The sequence below is a fragment of the Schistocerca gregaria genome, unplaced genomic scaffold (assembly GCF_023897955.1).
Source record: "Schistocerca gregaria isolate iqSchGreg1 unplaced genomic scaffold, iqSchGreg1.2 ptg000474l, whole genome shotgun sequence".
NCBI classification, from domain to species: Eukaryota; Metazoa; Arthropoda; class Insecta; order Orthoptera; family Acrididae; genus Schistocerca; species Schistocerca gregaria.
Genome location: NW_026061887.1, coordinates 2,262,048 through 2,267,271, shown reverse-complemented (window position 1 = coordinate 2,267,271; position 5,224 = coordinate 2,262,048).

Sequence of the window (5,224 nt, the reverse complement as noted above, 5' to 3'; positions counted from 1 at the left end):
CATCACGATGCAATTTCTTTGTTTCACCAACACTCTGAAGGTCCACTGATTACAGAATGCCTCCAGATGTACTTCGGAAACTACTACTGGTCTTCCTGGGAACGATCAAAGCATAGACAGTTTGAGCATTAGTTCCATGGAGAAAATTCCGCATGTTGAATGTTGTATACCATCTCGATGAAATTTCTGTGTTTCACCAACACTCTGAAGGTCCACAGATTATAGAATGCCTCCAGATTTGCTTCGGGAAACTACTACTTGTCTTCCAGGTAACGATCAAAGCGTAGACAGTTTGAGACATTACTCCCATGGAGAAAACTCCGCATGGTGCATATTGAACTCAATCCCGATGCAATTTTTTGTTTCATCAACACTCTGAAAGTCCACAAATTACAGAATGCCTAAAGATGGGCTTCGGAAACTACTACTGGTCTATCAGGAATCGATCAAAGCGTAAACACTTTGAGACAATACTGCCATGGAGAAAAGTCCGCATGGTGGCTGTTGTATTCAATCGCGATGCAATTTCTGTGTTTCATCAACACTCTGAAGGTCCACAGATTACAAACTGCCTCCAGATGTGCTTCGGAAACTACAATTGGTATTCCAGGGAATGATCAAAGCGTTGACAGTTTAGGACATTTCTCCCATGGGGAAAAGTCCGCATGTTGTATGTTGTATTCCATCACGATGCAATTTCTTTGTTTCACCAACACTCTGAAGGTCCACTGATTACAGAATGCCTCCAGATGTACTTCGGAAACTACTAATGGTCTTCCTGGGAAAGATCAAAACATAGACAGTTTGAGATATTACTCCCATGGAGAAAATTCGGCATGGTGAAGGTTGTACACCATCTCGATGCAATTTCTGTGTTTCACCAACACTCTGAAGGCCCACAGATTATAGAATGCCTCCGGATTTGCTTGGGAAACTACTACTTGTCTTCCAGGGAACGATCAAAGCGTAGGAAGTTTGAGACATGCCTCCCATGGAGAAAGATCCGCATGGTCACTGTTGTATTCAATCCCGATGAAATCTCTGTGTTTCATCAACACTCTGAAGGTCCACAGATTACAGAATGCCTCCAGATGTGCTTCGGAAACTACTACTAGTCTTCCAGGGAACGATCAAAGCGAAGACAGTATGAGACATTACTCCCATGGAGAAAAGCCCGAATGGTGCCTGTTGTATACAATCTCGATGCAATTTTTGTGTTTCATCAACACTCTGAAAATCCAGAGAATACAAACTGCCCCAGATATGCTTCGGAAACTACTATTGGTCTGCCAGGGAACGATCATATCGTAGACAGTTTGAGACATTACACCTATGGAGAAAAGTCCGCATGGTGAATGTTGTATTAAATCCCGATGCAATTTCTATGTTTCATCAAGACTCTGAAGGTCCACAGATTACGATTTGCCTACACATGTGCTTCGGAAACTACTAAGGTCTTCCATGGAACGATCAAAGCGTTGACAGTTTAGGACATTACTCCCATGGAGAATAGTCCGCATTGTGCCTGTTGTATTCAATCCCGTTGCAATTTTTGTGTTTCATCAACACTCTGAAGGACCACAGATTACAGTGTGCCTCCAGATGTAATTCAGAAATTGCTGCTGGTCTTCCTGGGAGCGATCAAAGTGTAGACAGTTTGAGACAATACTCCCATTGAGAAAAGTCCGCTTGGTTACTGTTGGATTCAATCCCGATGCAATTTCTGTGTTTCACCAACACTCTGAAGGTCCAAAGATTACTTAATGCCCCCAGTTGTGCTTTGGAAACTACTAGTGGTCTTCCAGGGAACGATCAAAGCGTAGACAATTTCAGACACTACTCCCGTGGAGAAAAGTAGGCGTGGTGTCTGTTGTATTCAATCCCGATGCAATTTCTGTGTTTCATCAACACTCTGAAGGTCCACAGATTACAGAATGCTACCAGATGTGCTTCGGATATTGCTACAGGTCTTCCTGGGAACGTTCAAAGCGTAGACAGTTTGAGACAATACTCCCATTGAGAAAAGTCCGCTTGGTTACTGTTGGATTCAATCCCGATGCAATTTCTGTGTTTCACCTACACCCTGAAGGTCCAAAGATTACAGAATGCTTCCAGATGTGCTTCGGAAATTGCTACAGGTCTTCCAATGAACGATCTAAGCGTAGACACTTGATACGTTACTCCCATAGAGTAACGTCCGCATGGTGCCTGTTGTATTCAATCCCGATGCAATTTCTGAGTTTTATCAACACTCTGAAGGTCCACAGATTACTGAATGCCTCCAGACGTGCTTCGGAATATACTACAGGTCTCTCAGGAATCGATCAAAGCGTAGACAGTTTGAGACATTACTCCCATGGTGAAAAGTCCGCACGGTCCCTGTTGTATTCAATCTCGATGCAATTTCTGTGTATCATCAACACTCTGAGGGTCCACAGATTACAGAATGCCTCCAGATGTGCTTCAGAAATTGCTACTGGTCTTCCAGGGAACGATCAAAGAGTAGACAGATTCAGAAGTTACTCCCATTGAGAAAAGTCCGCATGGTGCCTGTTGTATTCACCCCGATGTAATTTTAGTGTATCATCATCACTCTGAAGGTCCCCACATTACAGAATGTCTCCAGATGGTCTTCGGAAACCACTACTGGTCTCCCAGGAATCGATCAAAGCGTAGACAGTTTGAGACATTACTAATGAGGCGAAAAGTCCACATGGTGCTTGTTGTATTCAGTCCCGGTGCAATGTTTGTGTTTCATCAACACTTTGAAGGTCCACAGATTACAGAATGCCTCCAGATGGGCTTCGGAAACCACTACTGGTCTCCCAGGAATCGATCAAATCGTAGACAGTTTGAGACATTACTCCCATGGAGAAAAGTCCGCATGGTGCCTGTTGTATTCAATCCCGATGCAATTTCTGTGTTTCATCAACACTCTGAAAGTCCACAGATTACAGGATGCCTCCAGATGTGCTTCGAAAACTACTACTTGTCTTCCAGGGAACGATGTAAACGTAGACAGATTGAGACATTACTCCCATGGAGAAACGTCTGCATATAGCCTGTTGTATTCAATCCCGATGCAATTTCTGTGTTTCATGAACACTCTGATATTGCACAGATTACAGAATTCCTCCAGATGTGCTTCGGAGACTACCACTGGTCTTCCAGGGAACGATCAAGGCGTAGACACTTCGAGACATTACTCCCACGGAGAGAAGTCCACGTGGTGAATGTTGTATTCCTTTACTTTGCAATTTCAGTGTTTCACCAACACTCTGAAGGTCCACAGATTATAGAATGCCTTGAGATGGGCTTCGGAAACTACTACTGGTCTTCCAGGGAACAAACTAACCGTAGACAGATAAAGAAATTACTCCAATGGAGAAACGTCCGCATGGTGCCTGTTGTATTCAATCCCGATGCAATCTTGGTGTTTCATCAACACTCTGAAGGTCCAAAGATTACAGAATGCCTCCAGATGGGCTTCGGAAACCACTACTGGTCTCCCAGGAATCGATCAAAGCGTAGAAAGTTTGATACATTACTCCCATGAAGATAAGCCGCATGGTGCATCTTGTATTCAATCCCAATGCAATTTCTATGTTTCATCAACACTCTGAAGGACCACAGATTACAAACAGCCTAAAGATATGCTTGGGAAACTACTATTGTTCATCCAGGTAACGATCAAAGCGTACATAGTTCGAGACATTACTGCCATGGAGAAAAGTCCTCATGGTGCCTGTTGTATTCAATCCCGATGCAGTTTTTGTGTTTCATCAACACTCTGAAGGTCCACAGATTACAGAATGCCTCCGGATGGGCTTCGGAAACCACTACTGGTCTCCCAGGAATCGATCAAATCGTAGACAGTTTGAGACATTACTCCCATGGAGAAAACTCCGCATGGTGCCAGTTGTATTCAATCCCGATGCAATTTCTGTGTTCCATCAACACTCTGAAGGTCCACAGATTATAGAATGCCTTGAGATGGGCTTCGGAAACTACTACTGGTCTTCCAGGGAACAAACTAACTGTAGACAGTTAAAGAAATTACTCCAATGGAGAAACGTCCGCATGGTGCCTGTTGTATTCAATCCCGATGCAATTTCTGTGTTCCATCAACACACTGAAGGTCCACAGATTACACAAAGCTTCCAGATATGCTTCGGAAACTACTACTGGTCTTCCAGGGAACTATAAAAGCGTAGACAGTTTGAGACCTTACTCCCATAGAAAAAAGTTCGCATGGTGAATGCTGTATTCAATCACGATGCAATTTCTGTGTTTCACCTTCACTCTTAAGGTCCACAGATTATAGAATGCCTCCAGATTTGCTTCGGAAACTACTACTGGTCTTCCAGGGAACGGTCATTGCGTAGGCAGTTTGAGACGTGACTTCATGGAGAAAAGTCCGCATGGTGCCTGTTGTATTCAATCCCGACGCAATCTTTGTGTTTCATCAACACTCTGAAGGTCCAAAGATTACAGAATGCCTCCAGATGGGCTTCGGAAACCACTACTGGTCTCCCAGGAATCGATCAAATCGTAGACAGTTTGAGATATTACTCACATGGTGAAACGTCCGCATGGTGACTATTGTATTCAAACCCGATGCAATTTTTGTGTATCATCAACACTCTGAAGGTCCAAAGATTACGAATGCCTCCAGATGGGCTTCGGAAAACACTACTGGTCTCCCAGGAATCGATCAAAGCGTAGAAAGTTTGAGACATTACTCCCATGAAGATAAGCCGCATGGTGCCTCTTGTATCCAATCCCGATGCAATTTCTATGTTTCATCAACACTCTGAAGTTCCACAGATTACAAACAGCCTCCAGATATGCTTGGGAAACTACTATTGTTCTTCCAGGGAACGATCAAAGCGTACACAGTTTGAGACATTACTCCCATTGAGAAAAGTCCGCATGGTGCCTGTTGTATTCAATCCCGATGCAATTTTTGTGTTTCATCAACACTCTGAAGGTCAAAAGATTACAGAATGCCTCCAGATGGGCTTCGGAAACCACTACTGGTCTCCCAGAAATCAATCAAATCGTAGACAGTTTGAGACATTACTCCCATGGAGAAAAGTCCGCATGAGGCATGTTGTATTCAATCCCGATGCAATATCTGTGTTTCATCAACACTCTTAAGGTCCAAAGAATACTGAATGCCTCCAGTTGTGCTTTGTAAACAACTACTGGTCTTCCAGGGAAC